The sequence below is a fragment of the Delphinus delphis genome, chromosome 8, assembly GCF_949987515.2.
Source record: "Delphinus delphis chromosome 8, mDelDel1.2, whole genome shotgun sequence".
NCBI classification, from domain to species: Eukaryota; Metazoa; Chordata; class Mammalia; order Artiodactyla; family Delphinidae; genus Delphinus; species Delphinus delphis.
Genome location: NC_082690.1, coordinates 25,385,021 through 25,411,716, shown reverse-complemented (window position 1 = coordinate 25,411,716; position 26,696 = coordinate 25,385,021). Strand labels below are relative to the sequence as shown.

General features: G+C 37.2%; 1 protein-coding gene and 1 pseudogene across 1 annotated transcript in view; one reads left to right on the top strand and one right to left on the bottom strand.

The window, feature by feature from the left end:
• The window catches only part of DDX10 (DEAD-box helicase 10), a 287,618-nt gene that overhangs the window by 107,414 nt on the left and 153,508 nt on the right, over window positions 1-26,696 (top strand). The gene's annotated exons all lie outside the window — the stretch shown is intronic.
• LOC132428977 (small ribosomal subunit protein uS5 pseudogene) lies at window positions 24,238-25,429 on the bottom strand (annotated as a pseudogene).

Below are 26,696 nucleotides of genomic sequence, written 5' to 3'. Positions count from 1 at the left end.
GATTAGCTCTAGTAGTTTTCTGGTGGCATCTTTAGGATTCTCTGTGTATAGTATCATGTCATCTGCAAACAGTGACAAGTTTTACTTCTTCTTTTCCAATTTGTATTCCTTTTATTTCTTTTTCTTCTCTGATTGCCGTGGCTAGGACTTCCAAAACTATGTTGAATAATAGCGGTGAGCGTGGACATCCTTGTCTTGTTCCTGATCTTAGAGGAAGTGCTTTCAGGTTTTCACCATTGAGAATGATGTTTGCTGTGGGTTTGTCGTATATGGCCTTTATTATGTTGAGCTAGGTTCCCTTTATGTCCACTTTTGGAGAGCTTTTGTCATAAATGGGTGTTGAATTTTGTCAAAAGCTTTTTCTGCATCTGTTGAGATGATCATATGGTTGTTATTCTTCAATATGTTAATATGGTGATTCACATTGATTGATTTGCATACATTGAAGAATCCTTGCCTCCCTGTGATAAATCCCACTTGGTCATGGTGTATGATCCTTTTAATGTGTTGTTGGATTCCTTTTGCTAGTATTTTGTTTTGTATATTTGCATCTATATTCATCAGTGATATTGGTCTATAATTTTCTTTTTTTGTAGTATCTTTGTCTGGTTTTGGTAGCAGGGTGATGGTGGCCTCATAGAATGAGTTTGGGAGTTGTTTGGAAGAGTTTGAGAAGGATGGGTGTTAGCACTTCTCTAAATGTTTGATAGAATTCCCCTATGAGGCCATCTGGTCCTGGACTTTTGTTTGTTGGAAGATTTTTAATCACACTTTCAATTTCATTACTTGCGATTGGTCTGTTCTTATTTTCTGTTTCTTCCTGGTTCAGTCTTGGAAGGTTATACCTCTCTAAGAATTTGTCTGTTTCTTCCAGGTTGTCCATTTTATTGGCATAGAGTTGCTTGTGCTAGTCTTTTATTATCCTTTGTATTTCTGCAGTGTCTGTTGTAACTTCTCCTTTTTCATTTCTAATTTTATTGATTTGAGTTCTTTCCCTCTTTTTCTTGATGAGTCTGGCTAATGGTTTATCAATTTTGTTTATCATCTCAAAGAACCAGCTTTTAGTTTTATTGATCTTTGCTATTGTTTTCTTTGTTTCTATTTAATTTATTTCTGCGCTGATCTTTATGATTTTTCTCCTTGTGCTAAATTTGTGTTCTGTTTGTTCTTCTTTCTCTAGTTACTTTAGGTGTAAGGTTAGATTGTTTATTTGAGATTTTTCTTGTTTCTTGAGGTAGGCTTGTATAGCTACAAACTTCCCTCTTAGAACTGCTTTTGCTCCGTCCCGTAGGTTTTGGATCATCGTGTTTTCATTGTCAGTTGTCTGTAGGTAGTTTTTTGATTTCCTCTTTGATTTCTTCAATGATCTCTTTGTTATTTAGTAATGTATTGTTTAGCCTCCATGTGTTTCTTTTTTTACGTTTTTTTCCCTGTAATTGATTTCAATTTTCCTTGTAATTGATTTCAACAATTTCAGTTTTCTTAAATTTACTGAGGCTTGATTTGTAACCCAAGATGTGATCTATCCCGGAGAATGTTCCATGTGCACTTGAGAAGAAAGTGTAATCTGCTGTCTTTGGATGGAATGTTGTATAAATATCAATTAAATCTATCTGGTCTTGTGTTATTTAAAGCTTGTGTTTCCTTCTTAATTTTCTGTTTGGATGATCTGTCCATTGGTGTATGTGAGGTGTTACTGTCGATTTCCTCTTTTATAGCTGTTAGCGGTTACCTTATGTATTGAGGTGCTCCTATGTTGGGTGCATATATATATATAATTGTTATATCTTCTTCTTGGATTGATCCCTTGACCATTATATAGCCTCCTTCCTTGTCTCTTGTAACATTCTTTATTTTAAGGTCTATTTTGTCTGATATGAGTATTGCTAGTTCAGCTTTCTTTTGATTTCCATTTGCATGGAATATCTTTTTCCATCCCCTCACTTTCAGTCTGTATGTGTCCCTAGGTCTGAAGTGGGTCTCTTGTATACAGCATATATATGGGTCTTGTTTTTGTATGCATTCAGCAAGCCTGTGTCTTTTGGTTGGAGCATTTAATTTGTTCACATTTAAGGTAATTATTGATATGTATGTTCCTATGACCATTTTCTTAATTGTTTTGCGTTTGATTTTGTAGGTCCTTTTCTTGTGTTTCCCACCTAGAGAATTTCCTTTAGCACTTGTTGTAGAGCTGGTCTGGTGGTGCTGAATTCTCTTAGCTTTTGCTTGTCTGTAAAGCTTTTGATTTCTCCATGGAATCTGAATGAGATCCTTTCTGGGTAGAGTAATCTAAAGGTTCTTCCCTTTCATCACTTTATGTATATCATGCCACTCCCTTCTGGCTTATAGAGTGTCTGCTGAGAAATCAGCTGTTAACCTTATGGGAGTTCCCGTGTACGTTATTTGTCGTTTTTCCCTTGCTGCTTTCAATAATTTTTCTTTGTCTTTAATTTTTGCCAGTTTGATTACTGTGTGTCTCGGTGTGTTTCTGCCTGGGTTTATCCTGTATGGAACGCACTGCGCTTCCTGGACTTGGGTGGCTATTTCCTTTCCCATGTTAGGGAAGTTTTCAACTATAATCTCTTAAAATATTTTCTCTGGTCCTTTCTCTCTCTCTTCTCCTTTTGGGACCCCTATAATGCGAATATTGTTGCATTTAATGTTGTCCCAGAGGTCTCTTAGGCTGTCTTCATTTCTTTTCATTCTTTTTTCTTTATTCTGTTCCGCAGCAGTGAATTCCACCATTCTGTCTTTCAGTTCACTTATCCGTTCTTCTGCCTTTGTTATTCTGCTATTGATTCCTTCTAGTGTATTTTTCATTTCAGTTATTGTAATGTTCATCTCTGTTTATTTGTCCTTTAGTTTTTCTAGATATTTCTTAAACATTTCTTGCATCTTCTCTATATGTGCCTCCATTCTTTTTCTGAGGTCCTGGATCATTTCAGTATCATTGTTCTGAATTCTTTTTCTGGAAGGATGCCTATCTCCACTTCATTTAGTTGTTTTTCTGGGGTTTTATCTTGTTCCTTCATCTGGTACATAGCCCTCTGCCTTTCGTCTTGTCTATCTTTCTGTGAATGTGGTTCTTGTTCCACAGGCTGCAGAGTTGTAGTTCTTTTTGCTTCTGCTGTCTGCACTCTGGTGGATCCATCATGGTCAGAGTGGCCTTATCTGTTCAGTTTATGTTTAGCTGTAGAACATCAAGACTTAGCTGTGAGGGTCAGAGCTTAATCACATCAAGTCTCCACTGATAGTACCAGACACGTTTCTATCTTTTAGGGCTGCTTTTGTAGTTTGTTAGTTGTTCTTTCAAGTAATAATTATTTGCATACAGAAAGTGTCTAGTTCGGTTTGCAGCTTATACAGTCTCACAAGTGCTTTTCCTCGAGATAACCATTGTATTTCACTATGCAGTAGAAGTGCTTTATGCACACTTTCCATTTGGTCACACAGAGTATTAAAACGACTTGTTGTTAAGGGGCTGAATAAAGGCCCCTCAAAAGATATGTCCATATTCTAACTCCCAGAATCTGTGAATGTTACTTGAATCAGAAAAAGGGTCTTAGCAGATATAATTAAGTTAAAAATCTTGAGATCATTTTGGGTTATGCAAGTGGGACCTAAATCCAATGATAAGTGTCCATTTGGAAGAGAGACACTGACAGAAGAGAAGACACATTTGGAGAAGAGAAGGAGGCAATGTGTGATCATAGAGACAGAGATTAATGTGGCTACAAGCCAGGGAACACCTGGAGCTAGAAGAAATTGGAAGAGGCAAGGAATGAATTCTCCCCAAGAATCACTGGAGGGAGTGTGGCTTTGCTGACATTTGATTTTGGACTTCTGGCCTCTAGAACGCCAGGAGAATAAATGTCTATTTTAAGCCACCAAATAGCGATTTGTGGTTATTTGTTATGGCAGCCTCAGGAAACCGGTGCACTTGTACTTAAGGGTTGAGATGTAATGAAATCAGTTATTTTTACTAGTTTGAAAGGGCATTTGCAAGTGAAACTGACATCTATTACAGGGAGTATGTGGGGGTGGAAAATACAATGATGCTAGTTACGTTTGTTGCCAAACCCTTGATTGGTGCTAATGCACTGGCATTTTTTTTATCCACTGTTGGTCTTGTATCACAACTGAAAATGTCAATATGGTGAAACATAGGATTATTTTGAAGACAGATTTGACCTTGCAGACTTCCTGAAAGGGTATCGGTGAGGGTGTGTGTCTGTGGACCACACTTGGAGAACTACAGGCTAAGGAAACCTGACCCAATTTCAGAACCCAGATTGAAAATGAAGAACTTTCTTTTTTGAGACTTTCTTTGTTAGGGCACAGGATATTGCAGCCACTGTATTCTTTTTCACTGACAACTCTGATGTAAACTGTAGCATAGTGTCTTGACTCATAATAGTTCTGTTGAATCATAACGTGTTGAGTATTATGAACCTTATAGTACTAATGTAAATGTGCAGGCAGGAATGATTTATCTCCCTAGAAAGTAGATCTTTTACTTGTGACAGAAACCCAACTCAACCTCAACTTTCTCTTCTGCCCACTAACTGGCTGTTACTTGCAGAGAAATACCTATCAAGGCAGCAACACTTTTTGTTGGGCGTCTTGTCTTTTGATGAGGTCTCCTTTTCTACCTGCATTCTTTACATACATAGTTCTTTTGGAACAATTAAAATTTTTGAAAAAAACTTATGATTTATTCTTCTACCAAATTATACTAGGAGTTCTTTGAGCCTTTCCTGTCTCCTCTCCATGGTTCCTAACTTGTGAGCACATGTGTGCTCACAGACACACACTCAGATGTACCTTTCACTTCATTGTCTAGCTGTTTCTCAGCCTTTTCCCAGAATCTGGTTTCATCATTGCAGAATTACAAATATTGATTTCCATAGATATTAAAGGTTTGGCGTTAGCTTGTTTATAGCCAAACTGAGGAGGACAAAGTACAGTAAGGGTAATTCATTTATATTTTAGAGTTGCCTATAAAAAGGAATTTTAAGCTTACTAATGTTTAAAAATCATATTATATTCTCATTTAATTGTTTTGAAACAATTAAATGAAGGTATAGCTGAGAAGGTGCCCCTTCTCAGCTATAGCGCTGAGAAGGGAGACTCAGCCCTGAAACTGTTAGTTGGGAGTGTGAGCATTGGGCCTGGAGAAACATAAAGGAAGCTATTTTGCTTGAATTAGACAAAGAAGAAAGTACTTGTCCCCAGACACAAAGAGAATGCTGGGTTGGGGAAAGTACCAAAGCTACAAGGTAGCACAGATGCAATCTCTTAGTTGGTGAATGGATTAAAGGTGTTCTCATGAAAAACTACCATAGCAAAAACAGACTATGCCTCTGTAAGCAATAAGGAGAGCCTGTGTAAGTACTTAGTAATACTAGTTTTTTTCATTGGCTTGGGACTAGCTGACAACCAGAAGGAGAATCCAGGGTGTTGTCTTACTTATGTCTAGTAGGAAATGTGTTTGGTAGGAACTGATGCTGTAATTCAGTTTATAGTGTGGGAGTAGATTTGCCTTAGTTTATTGCATGTGGTGAGGTGAGAGTCATTTGTTAGCAGTGTGACTAGTCTAGCATGTTGTGGGCATTGCCCTGTGCAGGCACTTAGTTCACATCTTTCTTCACACTGCTGAGTTATTTACCATCCTTCATCCACTTAACATAATATAAAATTTTGTTAATATCTGCTGTCTGCTATTATCTTCTCTCTCTTTCTGTTGGTCGGTGGGGGTTTATACTTATTTCTTGTATGCTTTTTAATTAATTCTTTTCTGGAGGGAAGAGAAAGGGTCCACTCATTCCATTGCCTGTACTGGAAATCTCAGCCTTGATTTACTACCAAATCTTGCATTATACCTAGGACATTAATTTTTTCTTTAATTCCTGGAGCCTGTGCCTGGTTACGCTAGAAAATATCATTTCACATTCTTCTCCACTGCCCCCAAACCCACGCCCCTTTACACTGTTCTGTTCCCCCAGCCAAGAAGACTCGTGATCTTTCGTGTTTGTAGTTTGTATTACAGAAAAATATAGGCATATTAAATAAGCTGTTTCATACTGTTCCTGGTATGCTTTGAGAAAGGATTTTGGTTTGGACCTTCTCCTCTCCAGTGAAAACCACACGTTGCTCACTGTTTAGAGATTTCTGCCTGCTCTGAGCCGAATCTCACTTGCTAGGGTAGAAGGCACATCCGTTTATATGACTACATGTCTGGCACTATTAACCCTTGGTAATTTGTTACAACTTTTCTCACTTGTTTGCTTGTAGTGAAAGAACTCAGTACCGTGTAGATTTATAAGTGAAATAGATCACAGTGAAATGTTTTCAGAACCTATTCAGAATTGGATGTTGGCTCATTTAAATGGTTGGTATTGCCAAATGTGTCCAGTTCAGAAAGAAGTGAAATAAATATGAAAGCTGTCTTTAGCTCATTAGTGAAATGAAGGAAACATTGTGAATATGAGGGTGAGTTGTCATGGGAAATTAAATGGGAATGAAAAATATTAATCTTAAATTGGTTTTGCTATGCATACCAATTTTTAAATGTGTCAGGTTACACTGGCAGATGGATGATATGAAGACTTTGACCTTCACGGGGAAACATACAATTCATTTGCCAATTGAATGAATGTATGAACCAAAAAAATGAGTGAGGTACTGTGTAATTTAGGAATTGATGACTAGCTAATTGAAAAGAGTAAAAAGGGGAAATGAGTGCTAAGCCTTGGTATCTGGGTCGAATTGTGGAAACTCAAGCATTCTCCAGTTAAATTCAACATCTCAAAACAATGTTTAATGATCTTGGTTTGCTTTTGTAGCAGGCTGGTCCCAAGCAATGAATTGGCTTTTTAAAATTTCCCTGCCCAAATAATGTTTAAAATATAAGTGTATAACTGTGAGATCAAAAAAATTGACATGATTTTAAATGTATTTATATTTTCTTTTTGTCATTTTGTCAACATAAATCTGCATACTTATAGTTTTAGTGCAGTATCATACATTTTTTAATTTTACATTTTTAGAGGTATAATTTATATGCAATACAGGCACAGATTTTAAGCAAGTTCCCTTATGCCCTTTCCAGCCCCCTGCCCTCCTCTAATACAACTACTACTATTCATTCAACTAGCTTATTATCTTTGTCCATTGTAGGACTTAACAATAAACATAATCATACAGTGTATACTCTTTTATGTTTGGTTTCTTTTGTTTAACATACGTTTTGAAAATTCTTTCATTGTTGGATGGGTGAGTAGTTATTTCATTTTCAATGCTGAGTTGTATTCCACTGTATGAATGTAGTACAATTTGTTTATCTGTTCACTTGCTGATGGACATTTGGGTTATTTCTGCTTCTTGGCTAGTATGAATAAAATTGTTGTGATCAATCATGTACAAATCTTTTAAGTACATTCGTGTTCATATCTGTTGGGTAAATGCCCAGGAATGAAATTGCTGAGTAGTTGTATGTTTAATAAAGGAGTGATTCTCAACTATGGATGATTTTTCCACCTTGGGGGACATTTGGCAGTGTCTAGAAACATTTTTGATAATCACGACTGAGTGAGGGTTGGATAGAGGTTAAAGATACTGCTAAACAACATACAAGGTACAAGATAGCTCTGCATGCAAAGAACTATTTGGTACACAATATCTATAATGCTGAGGTTGAGAATTCCTGCTTTAAGCAAAATTGCCGAACAATATTCCAAAGTAGTTGTGTTATTGTAGATCAGCATAGATGACAGTTTACATTTGTTACATGTACTCTGAAAAATTTGTTATTATTAGTCTTAATTTTAGTTATTCTAGTGGTATCCTATTTGTGGTTTTAATTTGCATTTCCTTTATCAGATAGTGATGTTAAGCATTTTTTCTTGTGCTTTTGACCATTCCTATATCTTTCTTTTTCCAGTTTTGAGATAATTGACATAACATTTAAGTTAAAGTATATAAACATAAGTTTAAGGTATATAATGTGATGCTTTGGTATATGTATAGACTGTGAAATGATTACCACAATAAGGTTAGGGAACACGTTCATCATCTCACATGGTTACCTTTTTTTTTTTTGACAAGAACATTTAAGACCTATCCTTTTAGCAACTTTGAAGTATATAATACAGCACTTAACTATAGTCACCATGCTTTATGTTAGATTCCCAGAACTTATTTCTCTTAGAATTTGAAGTTTAATTACCATCACCCATATTCCATTCCCCAACCCTGGCAACCACCAATCTACTGCTTCTATGAGTTTGACTCTTTTAGATGCCACATATAAATAAGATCATACAGTTTTTTGTTTTGTATTTCTCTGCCTGACTTATTTCACTCTCACATAATACCCTCAAAGTTCATCCATGTTGTCACAAATGGCAGGATTTCCTTTTTTATGGCTGAATAATATTCCATTGTACACATATTTCCTGGTTTAAACTATATCACAAAGCTATAATAAAACAGTATGGTGCTGTCATAAAACAGGTACATGGATCAGTGGAAAAGAATTGAGAGCCCAGAAATAAACCTGTGCATAGTTGTTTAACTAATATTTGACAAGGGAGCCAAAAATACTCAGTGGGGGAAGTGTAGTCTCTTCAATAAATGGTGCTAGGAAAACTGGATATCCACATGCAAAAGAATGAAACTGGGGCCCTAACTTACACCACTTGCAAAAATTAACTTGAAATGGATTAAAGATTTAAATTTAAGACTTGAAACCATAAAACTCCTAGAAGAAAACATAGGTTATGGCATGACAACACAGGCAAAAAAAATCAAAAATACACAGGTGTGATTACATTAAACAGAAAAGCTTCTGCACAGCAAAACAAACAAACAAGCAACAACAAAACCAACAACAAATATAAAGGTAGCTTATGGAATGGGAGAAAACATTTGCAAACCATATATCTGATAAGGAATTATAACATCTAAGATATTGAAGGAACTCATACAGTTAAATAGCAAAAAGTCAAACAATTTGATTCAAAAAGTGGGCAGAGACTTGAATAGACATTTTTTTTCAAAGAAGACATACAAATGGGCAGAAGACTTGAATAGACTTTCCCAAAGAAGGCATACAAATGGCCAATAGGTACATGAAAATGTGCTCAATATCACTAATCATTAGGAACATGCAAACCAGAAGCGCTGTAAGATGTCATCTCAAATCTGTTAGAATGGCTGTTATTAAAAAGATAAGAGATAACATGCTGGTGAGGATATGGAGAAAAGAAAACCCTTGTGCACTGTTGGTGGGAATGTATTATAAATTGGTATAACCACCATGGAGTACAATGTGGAGGTTCCTCAAAAAATTAAAATTAGAACTACCATGTGATCCAGCAATTCCACTTCTTGGTATGTATCTGAAGGAAATGAAATACTACCTTGAAGAGATATCTGTACTGTGATGTTTACTGCAGCATTATTTACAATAGCCAAAGACATGGAAATCAACCTAAGTGTTCTATACCTTTTGCAAAAGTTTCTCTTCAGTTCGTGTCCAATGGAAAAACTGGATTGTTTACATAATCTTGTTCAAAATCCTTTTCCAGACATACCTCTTGCATATGTTTTCTCTTGGTCTGTAGCTTTCCTTTTACTTTCTTAATGGTATCTTTCGAAGTACAGAAAATTTAAACTTGAGTCTAGTTTATTACTTTTATTTCTTTTTTTGGCTAGTGCTTTCTGTGCCCTATGAAGGCTTTGCTTATACGAAGATATCACAAAGATACTCTTCTTGGTTATCATCTAGAGCAGCAGTTCCCAACCTTTTTGGCACCAGGGACCGGTTTCGTTTGAAGACAATTTTTCTACGGACTGGTGGAGCTGTGGTGGTGGTGGTTCAGGCAGTAATGCGAGTGATGTGGAATGGCAGATGAAGCTTTGCTTGCTGGCTGCTCATCTCCTGCTGTGCAGCCCGGTTCCTGACAGGCTGTGGACTGGTAGCAGTCCGTGGCCTGGGGGTTGGGGACCCCTGGTCTAGAAGCTTATAGTTTTAGGTTTTATATTCTATTGGAATGGATTTTTAAAATATATGGTATGAGGTGGGGATCAATATATATTTATTTCCTTATGGATTTTCAGATCTTACAGACCATTTCTTCAAAAGACTATTCTTTCCCCAATAAATTACTTTGTCTTCTGCCTAAACTCAGTTGATCTATTTTGTGGGTCCGTTGTTGAACTTTCTATTCTTCTCTGTTTAATCTGTATCTATGCTTATTGCCAATATCACACTGCCTTAATTACTGTAGTTTTATAGTAAGTCATGGAAACAGGTATGATGTAAGCTCTTCAATTTTATTTTTCTTCAATATTATTTTGCCTATTCTAAGTCTTTTGAATTTCCATATAAAGTTTAGAATGTGCCTATTAGTTTCTATTATAAACATGTTAGAATTTTAATGATGATGGCATTGATCAGTTTGAGGAGAATTGATATATTAATATTAATAATACTGAATCTTCCAATTCACAAACATGAGTTCTCTCTCCATTTGTTTCTTTAGAGCTTTAATTGCTGACATCGTTGTTTTAGAATTTTCTGTTACAGTTCTCAAAGAGTTTTGTGTTTCTTTTAAAGTTTTTTATGATTTGTTTTTAAGACTTTATTTTTTTAGAGTAGTTTTAGGTTCACGACAAAATTGAGAGGAAGGTACAAAGATTTCCTATATATCCCCTTATCCCCCACATGGGTAGACTACCCCAGGTGGATATATTTGTTAAAATTGATGCCTAAATTGACACATAGTAATTGCCCGAAGGACACACTTTACATTAGGGTATACTTTGGGTTTTGTACGTTCTATGGGTCTGGACCAATGTGTAATGACATTCATCCACCTTTATAGTATCATACAGAATATTTTCACCACCCTGAAAATCCTTCCTTACAATGCTTCCCCTATTGTAAATTTCTTTTTAAGTATTTTGTGATTTTTTTGATAACATGTAACTGTTATTTGAAAAAAAATTTATATTGTTGCTAGTACAGCAAACTAGAATACAGTTGGTGCTTTGATTTTGTATCCTGTAAAATTGGTAAATTTACTGTTATTTCTATTAAGGTTTCTTTTTTGGTACATTCTTTAGGATTTTCTGCATAAACAATTCTGTCTTCTAAGAATAGAAGTTTTAATTTTTACTTTTCAATTACTGTGCTTTTATTCATTTTTCCTGCCTACTGCAATGGCTAGGACTTCCAATATAATATTAAACAGAAGTGGTGAGAGCAGACATTCTTGCCTTTTCCCTGATTTTGGGCAAATGCATTTAATATTTCACCATTAAATAGATGTAGAGTGTAGATTGTTTATTCCATTTTGCCTCTCCAAAGTTTGTCTTGGGTTCATCTAAATATCGGAAAGGGAAGTAAAACTGTGATTGCCATACTGGGCTTCAGGTGTCTGTTAATCTTGGAACTCAGTCCCCTCCACTGCTCCCCATCCTAGGTGAGATTTCAGGTGCAAGAAAACAAGATCCCCATTAAGTGGTTGGGGGAGCCATACTAGGTTAGGAGTTTCATGCCCCTCGGGAGCTGCTGTCTTTTTGTAACGCCATAGGTATCTTTTACATGGTCCTTGCAAAGGACATATCCATTACAAAGAAGCTTGAATTTATACTTCCTGTCAGATTATTAGTAGTTCTCTTAGTCCAGATGCAGACTACCAACAGGGATCATTTTTACTGTAAGCATAAAGATCGTGGACATACTAATTTATCAGGTAGGAGATACCTCATAAAGGAGATAGAGCTAGGAAGTTAACCAAATGTCTGGTTACCTACATCATAGCTGTCTTTCATCAAATTGATAAAGTTCTCTTCTCTTCCTGGTTTTCTGAGTGCTTTTCTTTTTAAAATTATGAATGGGCATAATTTAGTCATGCGTATTTTTTATTTCTATTAAGATAATATACAGTTTTTGTTCCTGATTCAGTTAATGTGGTGAATTACATTAATGGATTTTGCATTTCTGGGCTAGACCCAAATTGGTCATTGTGTACTCTCCTTTTTATATATTGCTTGGTTAAGTTTGCTAATATTTTTAAAGAATTTTTACGTCAATGTTCATGAGTAATATTGGTCTTTAATTTTGTTTTATAATGTCTTTAGCAGGTGTTGGTGTCAGGGTTATGTTAGCCTCATGAGAGAAGTTTGATGATTTTAAGGTTGTTATTATTTTATCCTTAAATGATTTATAGAATTCACCAGTGAAGCCAGCAGTGCTTGGAAAATTTTTGTGGGAAAATTTTAAATTCTGAATTTAGTTTCTTTAGTAGATATAGGGATATTCAGATGTTTTTGTTCTTGTATTAGTTTTAATTGGTTTTGTTTTCTGGTTACTTGTCAATTTAATCTAAGTTGTTTTTAGATAATTTCAGTCTACCTGTCTTAAGAGTCATTGATTCTTTTTGCTATTGTGTCCAATTCTCTGTCCGTTCTATCTGATAAAGTTTTTATTTTATACATTTGGTTTTCAAAATCTGGGATTTCTGCTTTTCCATTTGATTTTTTTTGATTATTTCATTCTCTATTGAAATATCCATTTTTTACCCATTAAGTCTACCTTTTTATGCAGACTCTTTTATATATTTGTTATAGAAAATTCTTATTTATTAATTCCAGTATCTGGATCATTTGTGGATTTGTCTCTATTGATTGTTTTTTCTCTTGACTGTGAGCCACATTTTTCTATTTTTTTCATGTCTAATTTTTTAAAAAATTGTATATTATTGTACATTCCAGATGCTGTGTTGTAGAAGCTCTGAATTTTGTTATCTTCTTCTGAAGGGTGTTTTGTTCTACTAGGTGGTTAAGTTTTTGACAGACCCCCTTGAACTTGTGGAGGCTTCATGTTTGGCCTTTTTAAGGAAGTTCTGTTTTGGTTTCATCCTTAGTTTTGGGGCACATTCCTTAGTCCTGGATCCTTCTGGAGTTTCAGTGGAAAGATCAAGGTATATACCAAACTTATCTAATTTGGTGGGACTAAGACTCCAAATTTTGTCTTTTTCAGTGAACAGCAGCTGGATCTCTACTCAGCTCTTTCTGTCTTCCAGCTATTGTTTCTCCTTAAGTTTCTAGGAGTTTTGTCACCTACATGGGCATTTCAGCTGTCAACCAAGGTTCTTAGAAGAATTATACATAGATGTATGAGCTATCTCTGTGACTCCCTCTGCTTTGGGATTTCTCTTCTTAATTTCTAGATTCTCTGGGCCTGAGGTATATGTTCTGACTCTTCAGAGTAATAGATAGTGGCTTTCTGCTTTAGTGTTAGCCGTCCATACTGAGAGGACTGGGAGTCCCCTCAGAGAAAAAGTCATATAAGTGCGTATGGTAGGGAGAATGCTAAAAATGGCCCCTCAAGATTCCACACACTAATCCCTGGTGCCTGTGAATATGTTGAGACATCATCTCTGTGATGATATGTTATACAGCACAGTTGACCTTAAGATCGGGAGGTTATCTTGTGGGGGTGTGCTCACTACTCACACGAGATCCTTTAAAATTAGAGTTTTTTCTGCATGGTGGCAGAAGAGGAACTCAGAAATTCAAAGCACAGGGAGGATTTGACACACTATTGCTGGCTTAAAGATGATGGGGGCCACATGAGAAGGCAGTCTTAAGGAATTGAGAGAAATTCCTAGCTGACAGCCATCAAGGAAACAGGGACCTCAGTCCTATAACCACAAGGAACTATATTCTGCCAGAGGACTGTGTGACCCTGGAAGCAGATTTTTCTCCAGAGGTTCCACATGAGAACTTGGCTGAGCCAACATCTTGATTTCAGTCTTGTGACTAAACAGAGACCTTAGTCATGCTGGCTAGATTTCTGACTTGCTGAATTGTGAACTATATAATGGATGCTACTTTTTAATTTAATTTTATTTGTTTTTTTATACAGCAGGTTCTTATTAGTCATCAATTTTATACATATCAGTGCATACATGTCAATACCAATCGCCCAGTTCATCACACCCCCACCCCCACCCCACCACGGCTTTCCCCCCTTGGTGTCCATATGTTTGTTTTCTACATCTGTGCCTCAATCCCTGCCCCGCAAACCAGTCCATCTGCACCATATTTCTAGGTTCCACTTATATGCGTTAATATATGATATTTGTTTTTCTCTAACTTACTTCACTCTGTATGACAGTCTCTAGATTCATCCACGTCTCAACAAATGACTCAATTTCGTTCCTTTTTATGGCTGAGTAATATTCCATTGTATATATGTACCACATCTTCTTTATCCATTCATCTGTCAACGGGCATTTAGGTTGTTTCCATGACCTGGCCATTGTAAATAGTGCTGCAGTGAACATTGGGGTGCATGTGTCTTTTTGAATTATGGTTTTCTCTGGGTATATGCCCAGTAGTGGGATTGCTGGATCATATGGTAATTCTATTTTTAGTTTTTTAAGGAACCTCCATACTGTTCTCCATAGTAGCTGTATCAATTTACATTCCCACCAACAATGCAAGAGGGTTCCCTTTTCTCCACACCCTCTCCAGCATTTGTTGTTTGTAGATTTTCTGATGATGCCCATTCTAACTGGTGTGAGGTGATACCTCATTGTAGTTTTGATTTGCATTTCTCTAATAATTAGTGATGTTGAGCAGCTTTTCATGTGCTTCTTGGCCATCTGTATGTCTTCTTTGGCGAAATGTCTATTTAGGTCTTCTGCCCATTTTTGGATTGGGTTGTTTGTTTTTTTAATATTGAGCTGCATGAGCTGTTTATATATTTTGGCGATTTACCTTTGTCTGTTGATTCGTTTGCAAATATTTTATCCCATTCTGAGGGTTGTCTTTTCGTCTTGTTTATAGTTTCCTTTGCTGTACAAAAACTTTTAAGTTTCTTTAGGTCCCATTTGTTTATTTTTGTTTTTATTTCCATTACTCTAGGAGGTGGATCAAAAAAGACCTTGCTGTGTTTTATGCCAAAGAGTGTCCTTCCTATATTTTCCTCTAAGAGTTTTATAGTGTCCGGTCTTACATTTAGGTCTCTAATCCATTTGGAGTTTATTTTTGTGTATGGTGTTAGGGAGTGTTCTAATTTCATTCTTTTACAAGTAGCTGTCCAGTTTTCCCAGCACCACTTATTGAAGAGACTGACTTTTCTCCATTGTATATCCTTGCCTCCTTTGTCATAGATTAGTTGACCATAGGTGCATGGGTTTATCTCTGGGCTTTCTATGTTGTTCTATTGATCTATGATTCTGTTTTGTGCCAGTACCATATTGTCTTGATGACTGTAGCTTTGTAGTATAGTCTGAAGTCAGGGAGTCTGATTCCTCCATCTCCATTTCTTTCCCTCAAGACTGCTTTGGCTATTTGGGGTCTTTTGTGTCTCCATACACATTTTAAGATGATTTGTTCTAGTTCTGTAAAAAATGCCATTGGTAATTTGATAGGGAGTGCATTGAATCTATAGATTGCTTTGGGTAGTACAGTAATTTTCACAATATTGATTCTTCCGATCCAAGAACATGGTATATCTCTCCAACTGTTGGTATTATCTTTAACTTCTTTCATCAGTTTCTTATGGTTTTCTGCATACAGGTCTTTTGTCTCCCTAGGTAGGTTTATTCCTAGGTATTTTATTCTTTTGGTTGCAATGGTAAATGGGAGTGTTCCCTTAATTTCTCTTTCATATTTTTTCATCATTAGTGTAGAGGAATGCAAGAGATTTCTATATATTAATTTTGTATCCTGTAACTTTACCAAATTCATTGATTAGCTCTAGTAGTTTTCTGGTGGCATCTTTAGGATTCTCTATGTATAGTATCATGTCATCTGCAAACAGTGACAGTTACTTTTTCTTTTCCAATTTGTATTCCTTTTGTTTCTTTTTCTTCTCTGATTGCCATGGCTAGGACTTCCAAAACTATGTTGAATAATATTGGTTAGCATGCACATCCTTGTCTTGTCCTGATCTTAGAGGAAATGCTTTCAGTTTTTCCCATTGAGAATGTTGTGTGCTGTGGGTTTGTCATATATGGCCTTTATTATGTTGAGGTAGGTTCCCTCTATGCCCACTTTCTGGAGAGTTTTTATCATAAATAGGTGTTGAATTTTGTCAAAAGCTTTTTCTGTATCTATTGAGATGATAATATGGTTTTTCTTCTTCAGTTTGTTAATATGGTGTATCACATTGATTGATTTGCGTGTATTGAAGAATCCTTGCATCCTTGGGATAAATCCCACTTGATCATGGTGTATGATCCTTTTAATGAGTTGTTGGATTCTGTTTGCTTGTATTTTGTTCAGGATTTTTGCATCTATATTCATGAGTGGTATTGGTCTGTAATTTTCTTTTTTTGTAGTATCTTTGTCTGGTTTTGGTGTCAGGGTGATGGTGGGCTCATAGAATGAGTTTGGGAGTGTTCCTTCCTCTGCAGTTTTGTGGAAGAGTTTGAGAAGGATTGGTGTTAGCTCTTCTCTAAATGTTTGATAGAATTCACATGTGAAGCCATCTGGTCCTGGGCTTTTGTTTGTTGGAAGATTTTTAATCACAGTTTCAATTTCATTACTTGTGATTGGTCTGTTCATATTTTCTCTTTCTTCCTGGTTTAGTCTTGGAAAGTTATACTTTTCTAAGAATTTGTCCATTTCTTCCAGGTTGTCCATTTTATTGGCATAGGGTTGCTTGTAGTAGTCTGTTAGGTTGCTTTGTATTTCTGTGGTGTCTGTTGTAACTTTTCCTTTTTCATTTATAATTTTATTGATTTGAGTCCTCTCCATCTTTTTCTTGATGAGTCTGCCTACTGGTTTATCAATTTTGTTTATCTTCTCATAGAACCAGCTTTTAGTTTTATTGATCTTTGCTATTGTTCTCTTTGTTTCTATTTCATTTATTTCTGCTCTGATCTTTATGATTTCTTTCCTTCCACTAACTTTGTGTTTTGTTTCTTCTTCTTTCTCTAGTTCCTTTAGGTGTAAGGTTAGAGTGTTTATTTGAGATTTTTCTTCTTTCTTGAGGTAGGCTTGTATAGCTATAAACTTCCCTCTTAGAACTGCTTTTGCTCCATCCCGTAGGTTTTGAGTCATCGTGTTTTCATTGTCATTTGTCTCTAGGTATTTTATGATTTCCTCAGTGATCTCTTGGTTATTTAGTAACGTATTGTTTAGCCTCCATGTGTTTGTGTTTTTTACGTTTTTTCCCCTGTAATTCATTTCTAATCTCATAGCATTGTGGTCAGAAAAGATGCTTGATAGGATTTCAATGTTTTTAAATTTACTGAGGCTTGATTTGGGACCCATGATGTGATCTATCCCGGAGAATGGTCCGAGCGCACTTGAGAAGAAAGTGTAATCTGCTGTTTTTGGATGGAATGTCCAATAAATATCAATTAAATCTATCTGGTCTAATGTGTCAGTTAAAGCTTCTGTTTCCTTATTTATTTTCATTTTGGATGATCTGTCCATTGGTGTAAGTGAGGTGTTAAAGTCCCCCACTATTATTGTGTTACTGTTGATTTCCTCTTATATAGTTGTTAGCAGTTGCGTTATGTATTGAGGTGCTCCTATGTTGGGTGCATATATATGTATAATTGTTATATCTTCTTCTTGGATTGATCCCTTGATCATTATGTTGTGTCCTTCCTTGTCTCTTGTAACATTCTTTTTTTTAAGGTCTCTTTTGTCTGATATGAGTATTGCTAGTTCAGCTTTCTGTTGATTTCCATTTGCATGGAATATCTTTTTCCATCCCCTCACTTTCAGTCTGTATGTATCCCTAGTTCTGAAGTGGGTCTTTTGTAGACAGCATATATATGGGTCTTGTTTTTGTATGCATTCAGCAAGCCTGTGTCTTTTGGTTGGAGCATATAATCCATTCACGTTTAAGGTAATTATCAATATGTATGTTCCTATGACCATTTTCTTAATTGTTTTGGATTTGTAGGTCCTTTTCTTCTCTTGTGTTTCTCACTTAGAGAAGTTCCTTTAGCATTTGTTGTATAGTTGGTTTGGTGGTGCTGAATTCTCTTAGCTTTTGCTTGTCTGTAAAGCTTTTGATTTCTCCATCGAATCTGAATGAGATCCTTGCTGGTAGAGTAATCTTGGTTGTAGGTTCTTCCCCTCATCACTTTAAGTATGTCTTGCCACCCCCTTGTGCCTTGTAGAGTTTCTGCTGAGAAATCAGCTGTTAACCTTATGGGAGTTCCCGTGTACGTTATTTGTCGTTTTTCCCTTGATGCTTTCAGTAATTTTTCTTTGTCTTTAATTTTTGCCAGTTTGATTACTGTGTGTCTCGGCATGTTTCTCCTTGGGTTTATCCTGTATGGGACACACTGTGCTTCCTGGAGTTGGGTGGCTATTTCCTTTCCCATGTTAGGGAATTTTTCAACTATAATCTCTTAAAATATTTTCTCTGGTCCTTTCTCTCTCTCTTCTCCTTCTGGGACCCTTATAATGCGAATATTGTTGCATTTAATGTTGTCCCAGAGGTCTCCTAGGCTGTCTTCATTTCTTTTCATTCTTTTTTCTTTATTCTGTTCCGCAGCAGTGAATTCCACCATTCTGTCTTTCAGTTCACTTATCCGTTCTTCTGCCTTTGTTATTCTGCTATTGATTCCTTCTAGTGTATTTTTCTTTTCAGTTATTCTATTGTTCATCTCTGTTTGTTAGTTCTTTAATTCTTCTAGGTGTTTTTAAACATTTCTTGCATGTTCTTGATCTTTGCCTCCAATCTCTTTCCGAGGTCCTGGATCATCTTCACTATCATTATTCTGAATTCTTTTTCTGCAAGATTGCCTATCTCCACTTCATTTAGTTGTTTTTCTGGGGTTTTATCTTGTTCCTTCATCTGGTACATAGCCCTCTGCCTTTTCATCTTGTCTGTCCTTCTGTGAATGTGGTTTTTGTTCCAGAGGCTGTAGGATTGTAGTTCTTCTTGCTTCTGCTGTCTGCTTTCTGGTGGATGAGGCTATCTGAGAGGCTTGTGCAAGTGTCCTGATGGGAGGGACTGATGGTGCGTAGAGCTGGCTGTTGCTCTGGTTGGCAGAGCTTAGTAAAACTTTAATCCACTTGTCTGCTGATGGGTGGGGCTGTGTTCTCTCCCTGTTGGTTGTGTGGCCTGAGGCAACCCAACACTGGAGCCTACCTGGGCTGTTTGTTGGGGCTAATGGCAGACTCTGGGAGGGCTCATGCCAAGGAGTACTTCCCAGAACTTCTGCTGCCAGTGTCCTTATACCCCCGGTGAGCCATAGCCACCCCCTGCCTTTGCAGGAGACCCTCCAACACTAGCAGGTAGGTCTGGTTCAGTCTCCCCTTTTGTCACTGCTCCTTCCCCTGTGTCCCAATGCACACACTACTTTGTGTGTGCCCTCCAAGGGTGGAGTCTCTGTTTCCCCCAGTCCTGTTGAAGTCCTGCAATCAAACCCCGCTAGCCTTCAAAGTCTGATTCTCTATGAATTCCTCCTCCCATTGCAGGACCCCCAGGTTGGGAGGCCTGACGTGGGGCTCTGGATCTTCACTCCAGTGGGTCGACTTCTGTGGTATAAGTGTTCTGCAGTCTGTGAGTTACCCACCCAGCCGTTATGGGATTTGATTTTACTGTGATTGCACCCCTGCTACCTTCTCATTGCGGCTTCTCCTTTGTCTTTGGATGTGGGGTATCTTTTTAGTGAGTTCCAGTGTCTTCCAGTTGATGATTGTCCAGCAGCTAGTTGTGATTCTTGTGTTCTCACAAGAGGGAGTGAGAGCACGTCCTTCTACTCCGCCATCTTGGTCACAGGCTCCATGCATGCTATTTTAAATGGCTAAGTTTGTGGTAATTTGTTTTGTAGCAATTGAAAACTAATACAACAGGGATTTCACCCAGCAGTATTTCCTTCTTTCTTGGTAATCCTGTTCAGTTCCTACTTGATTTTGGTTGCCCTCCAGTGCCTTCAAAGAGTTGTTTTACATATTTTGAGTGGAGGTTATAATTGCCATCTGTGGGAGCGCTAGTAGGTTACAAACTATTTTACCATTGCCGGAGCTAAAACTCTCCATATTAATTTCAGGGTTTCCTTTTCTTTAAACATTATTTATATGGGCTTCATGTTAGTTATACAATATTTCATTCTGTTGAATTAGCATTCTCCTAATGTTAGCTATTTGGTTGTTTCTGATTTTTGCTATAAAGAGCAAAAATATCTTTTATGAGTCTGTGTTTTGGTTTTGTTTATTTATTTACTTAGGATAAATTTGGGGTAGAGTTCCTAGGTTAAAGAGATTAGAGGAAATAAAGCCTTTGGAGGGATATGTGAGTTCACATTCTGCTATGCTACTTACTAGCTGTGAGACTGTGGCAATTTAACCTGTTGCAGCCTTATTTTCATCTTATGTGAAAAGTTAAGAAAGTCTGTCCTTTGTGGTTGTTTGAGCATTAAATTATATAGCTTATAGAAAGCACTGGGAAAAGAGAGGATACTTAATGGTAGATGAAGAGATGAGGATTATGATGATAGCTATTGATGTGTTTTGCCATCTTGCTTTCTGATAGTAAAATGTCAATTTACAGTTGGATTGCTTTCTTTAATAGGTCTTCTGTGTAACTAATGACACAAGGAGGGACAACTACAAAATGCAGAGCACAGGACAGCATAGCTGAAGTTAAAGATGAAAGAACAGACTTTATAATACTACCGCATACATATTTGGTACTGAATCAGGTCTCCAAAAGATATCATTGTCCTATTCTCCTTAGTTTGTGCATCAAAAGGAAATCTTTTGAGATGACTTAGAGGGGTGGTTTCTGGGCATTTTCTTTCCCTCTGTGCTTCGGTTTAGGTCTAGTATGTTTGTTCAGGCCGGCAGACTATATTATCTGGTTTGTTTCCAGTATAGCTGTCATTTGAATAATCTGAAAAGCTTTTTATTGGAGGTCTTTATCAAGTGCTGGTTGGATTTGTAATTTTCTTAGTTTACCACATCCTCCATAAATATACTTGTCTTGTCTCTGTGTCCCAATGGATGCTATTGTATTACAACTCATTGAAATAACATAGTCTTAGCATTCCATTCAAGCATTTTATTAATGTAGATGCCTGGGTTATATTGTTGCAGAATGTTTGTTATTGACAACTTGCTCTCTTTTTATTTGGATGGGGCAATAAATATAGGTACTTAATTTACATAAGCCTATTAAATGAAATTCTCAAGAGGAAAGAAAATAATTTTAAATGCAGTTTACAATGTGGTAACAGCTGATCCACTTACAAATAAGCTCATTTAGTGGAATTGGATTGAATGAAGAAAAAAAAACTTTGCATAACATTATTGTTTGTGATATATACCAAACGGTATTTATGATACTGAGCTGCATGAAGAGATTAACTGTATTCCTACTGACCCTTCTCTTCTCTTCTTACCCCTAGAGGGTACTATTCCTATTGACCCCTTCTCTTCTCTCTTCTTACCCGTAGAGGGTAAAAGAAAGAGGGTTTTTGCTTGTTTTCCAAAATGTTTCTATCAATGTGTAATTAAAATGGCTTTCTTTTAAAAGGGAAGCGAAGAGTCTGAGCTGCAGTTATTAGATGTTCTAAAAGTGTAGTTCAAGTTGCAAACCAAAGAATCCTCTCTCCCGAATGTTTGTTTCCTTTCTTGAATGAATAATTTTCAGACTTTTTTTTTCGGGGTAGAAATAAAATTAGCAAGAGAGTATGAATAGGACAACTGGATTGTTCTATTTTTAATATCTCTTCAGAAGTTTTTAAAAGTTGCTTCTGTAACGTCATAAGGATTTTGTTTCCATTGGCCATTGGGAGTTAAGAGCACAGTCATCAGAAGAGATTATTCTCACATTTTCCTCTTTGACCTTCACAAAGGTGCATTTCCTTTTTGAAAATGCACAAAGGTGCATTTTCTTTGACCTTCACAAAGGTGCATTTTCTTTCTTCAGCTAATGCGGAACATGGAGTCCATTTGTTTAAAGGGTTGCAGCCTTAGGGCACAAATATAACACATCAGCTCTTCCAGTTAATTTCTGGCAAGCTCAGGTGATGACTTTGATACGTTGGATCATGTATGGTATGGATATGGGACTTGGTTACCTTAGGAACCATCTTTTTTCTTAGGTTTCTGCTTAGGAATTGTGATTCTTTTTTTTTTTTTTTTTTTTTTTTTTTTTTATTAACATCTTTATTGGGGTATAATTACTTTACAATGGTGTGTTAGTTTCTGCTTTATAACAAAGTGAATCAGTTATACATATACATATGTTCCCATATCTCTTCCCTCTTGCGTCTCCCTCCCTCCCACCCTCCCTATCCCACCCCTCCAGGCTGTCACAGAGCACCGAGCCAATATCCCCGTGCCATGCGGCTGCTTCCCTCTAGCTATCTACCTTACTATGTTTGTTAGTGTGTATATGTCCATGACTCTCTCTCGCCCCGTCACAGCTCACCCTTCCCCCTCCCCATAACCTCAAGTCCGTTCTCTAGGAGGTCTGCGTCTTTATTCCTGCCTTACCCCTAGGTTCTTCATGACATTTTTTTTTTTCTTAAATTCCATATATATGTGTTAGCATACTGTATTTGTCTTTTTCGTTCTGACTTACTTCACTGTGTATGACAGACTCTAGGTCTATCCACCTCATTACAAATAGCTCAATTTCGTTTCTTTTTATGGCTGAGTAATATTCCATTGTATATATGTGCCACATCTTCTTTATCCATTCATCCGATGATGGGCACTTAGGTTGTTTCCATCTCCGGGCTATTGTAAATAGAGCTGCGATGAACATTTTGGGGGAATTGTGATTCTTAACAGGCAATTCTGCAGAAGATTTTCAGATTTGAATTTGGATGTAGAGGACTCACCCACATTCTTCAGAGAAAGAACAAGCCTAGAATTCTTCTCCCATTAATTCATTCTGCAATTGTTTTTAAAAACCTGGATATGGTTAAAATTTGTATCATCAGTTTTTCTCATCTGCAATTAAATTCTAGTTAGATTATTTCTCAACCACAAATTCTGCAGTTTCATTGTCCCAGGATCACTTTCTGCTTGCTTCTGTTCTATACATTTTATTAATCTATGGTAGTGTACTTGAGGCCACTATTCATGCACTATATTATCCTCATAACTGCTATTTTTTGTACATGTTTGTTTGGACATTACTTTTATGAAAGCAATTAATTTGACTAATCCTGTGGAGAGAACTGAATATTCTTTTTCTCATCAGTACATCATTGAAGTTGCAAATGAAAACTTTTTATAGTGACCCAGTTTGCAGTGTCTACCACCCAGTACGAGGCTGGGATCAAATCTTCTTGAGACCATTTAGAGTGTGAGGAAGATGGAGACAGACACTTGGGAATAGAAAAAGAATCCCACAGAAGAGTGGGATGGGAGGAAAGCCAGAGAGAGTATCAAGAAAGGAAGAATAATCAGTGATATCAAATTTTGCCTGACAGGTTAATTAATTTCTCCTAGATCTATCCCTTCCTTCCTGCTCACTGATGCGGCCTGAGTTAAGGTCATTTCTCTATTTTTCACACATATGTACTCTGTCTGAAATATCCTTTTTCAGTGTCTACAACATTATGAATTCCTGTTAAACCTGTAAAACTTCAATTGTTCATTGCTTCTTTGAAACTGTTACTAGCTCCTGTTCCTTGTGATTTCTGTCTATCATGTATAGGCTTCTGTCATTGAAATTATTTACCAGGTATTAAAATCATCTCTGTGACTATTTCTCCCATTAGACTGAGCATTTTAAGATAGGGACTGTTTTAATCAGTCTTGGACATCTAGTGCCTAACACAGTTTGGCTTTAATGGAAGCTTAAAAATAATCAAGAAAGAACTGCAAAGACTCAAAAGGGGTCATTAATTTTAGCAATGAGGCAATAATTGGTGACCTTTCCCAGAGCAATTTTAATCAAGTAGTGGAGGTGGAAGCCATATTGAAGTGGGTTGATAAATGAAGAGATAAGTGGCCACAGTTGAGGTTGACTGTAAAAGGCATGGGTGGGAGTGGAGGCCGTAGCTGGCAGGGCAAGGAATATAAGGTGCAGAGTCTTATACTGTGTGTAAGCAGTGGGAGGTGTGAAAATAATTCAAGGCCTAAGTCAAGGAGCCCTGCACCTTATGGAAGACAGTGGGGACAGTGAAGAGCAGCAGGTTCAGGAGGGGTGGGAGGGATCCAATCCAGGGTATGGGGGAGAGGTGAGCTTTGGGAGTGACAAGCTGTCCACATTCCCTTGAGAACGAAATGAAGAAAAGTTTAAATAATTGACTCAGAAGTGAATTTAGGGAGAGAATCCTTTATTTTTTTAAACAGGTTTAATTCACTTTACTTTTCTGGTATAAAAGCTATGTGGTGACCACAGTTGGAGCCTGGGTCCTGTGCAGGGAGATTCTAGTTTGGGTCTTTTTGAGATGGTCAGTGAATTCCTGATAGGGAGACTTGGTGAAAGTGGTCTCTGTAGAGGCTTAGGGATACAGCTGTAGGTTTGGAGATGACATCAAAAGCAACTTTGGTGGAGTTGCCAGGGAGCATTCTAGCCATCCTCAGTACCGTCTGCAGCAGCTTCTTGGGTATAGGGGCCTAGATGATGCCAGTGCCCCTGGGGGTGAGAATGAGAAGCACCTGCGTAGAGCCACAGCAGATAGTCACCTTGCAAGGGACGGTTAGGGCTTGCTGATCTTGTGTCCCCAGTTGCCTCGTCACACGGGGTGATGAAGAGCCTGGCCTGGATGATAGCCCTGAGGATGGCAATGGCTACCTCCATGGAGTGCTTAACACCCAGACCAGCAGGTCTGTAGTAAACCTTGGTGGTGACAAATGCCTTAAACCTGGTCCACTGGCCAGCACAGGTCTGCTTTTGCATGGGCATAATCTTCAAAACCTTGAGGGACATACCTGAAAAAAGTCAGTGATCTCAGATTCTGTAAAGGGCAAGGAGAAGAAAGAGATCTCCTCCAGGGACTTTACTTCATATCCTTGACCAGGCAGCTCAGTTTGGTGACAGGGACCCACTTCTTGTCCTTTGCCATGCCTCCACGGAGCCCTTTCTGTAGCACCTGCCCATGATCCACTGTTATGTGTTCTCTCGGAGAAGAAGTGCAGAATTCTTCAAATCAGGTGCTTTCTCCTCTTGTACCTTAAATCGGAGCCAAAGTTGAGTATACACCAGCAGCATAGGCTTGGTAGCAGTTCCTTTTTACTGTGTTTAGGTAGTTTGAACTGATGAGCAGAACAAAGAAGGAAATGTCATCTGTGTATTGTTTCATTCTGGTTTTTGTGAATGTCCTTATTCATTTCAGACTAATATTATAGGTATATCTGGGAGATAGCGCTTAAAATACTCGTGAAAAATATATGTGCAAGTTGATATTTTATACTACTGTATCATTCAGTTTCAAAGAAGAAGCTCTAGTCATTTGAAGATGCAATTGAGCAGGCACAATCTGTTCAAATATTCAAAATTAGATGTATTTTATAAGCTTTGAAAAGATCTTTTCAGTAAAATGACGTCATTTTTTGCTGGCTCCTGTAAAATTGGCTTGTCCTTTGTCAGCAGAATGACTGGAGTTCTGCTTCCTGTTTATAAAGCTAAACTTTTTTATCCTGAAAATTGTATTGCCAGGCATAGCCTGTAGGATACTTTTCATTGCAAGAAACAGGAAACACAACCAGAAATGGCTTAAAAAATGAGAAGAATTGTTAATTACATAATGAGAAACCTGGATGAAAGACAGTTCTATTGTCAGTTAATTCAACAAAGTTTTCAAAATCAAGGTTCTTTTCATCTTTCTGCTCTTAGTTAATATTGGGTTGACTTTTGTCCTCAGACTTGTGCCCTAATGATTAAAAAGACACTGTTACTCCAGACCAGTTAAATGAGAATCACTGTGGGGAAGTGAGGAAGTCCAGTCATTAGTCCATTTAAAAGTTCCCAAATGATTCTATCCTGCAGCTTGCTAGGACCCAGAACAGAGTTACACCAAATAAGGTTAACCCTGGGGATTATAATCCCAGCTACTGTGAAGTATATGGCCATTTGATAGCTGAAGAAAACAGGAGTCCTTTTACCAAGGAATAATGGAGAAGAATTAGGCCAATATTATCTGCCATGCTACAGATGATTTATTTAAAGTGTAAAAAACAAATAATATATTTTGAATTCATGTTTGATCATTATTATCACTTAAAAAAGCTATGTAAATTGTTCCTACCCCTTGCCTTAGAGACAAATCTTCAGATAGACATTTTATTAACCCAGTGAACTACAAAGAAAATGTTTCAGCTAGGAAGGAAGCAGGAGTATTAAAGCATACTTTCTGGCATTTGGTGTTTAGATAAATATCCATCTTTTTAGTAAATATAAAGTAATGATCTATGTTGCCTTGTCTAAGGATTGTAGTCGACTCTTGATCAATCAGAATTGAGTCTCTTCTTCATGGGTTATATAATGTGTGCTCTTTGTTGTGGCTCTCTTGTTTTTTAATTTTCAGATGCATTCTACCTCTGCCAACATGTGCCAGAACAGAATTTGTTATTATCCCTTCTAAACTTTGTGTTGCTTAATGACGTTACCATTTTCCAGCCAAGACATTTCACTTGTATTCGTATAGCATCTCTGGCAAGCATGTTTTCTCTTCTTTCTTGCTCACAGACATTCTGCCACTTGAGAGTCTCCTTTGCTTTTGACTCCGAAATAC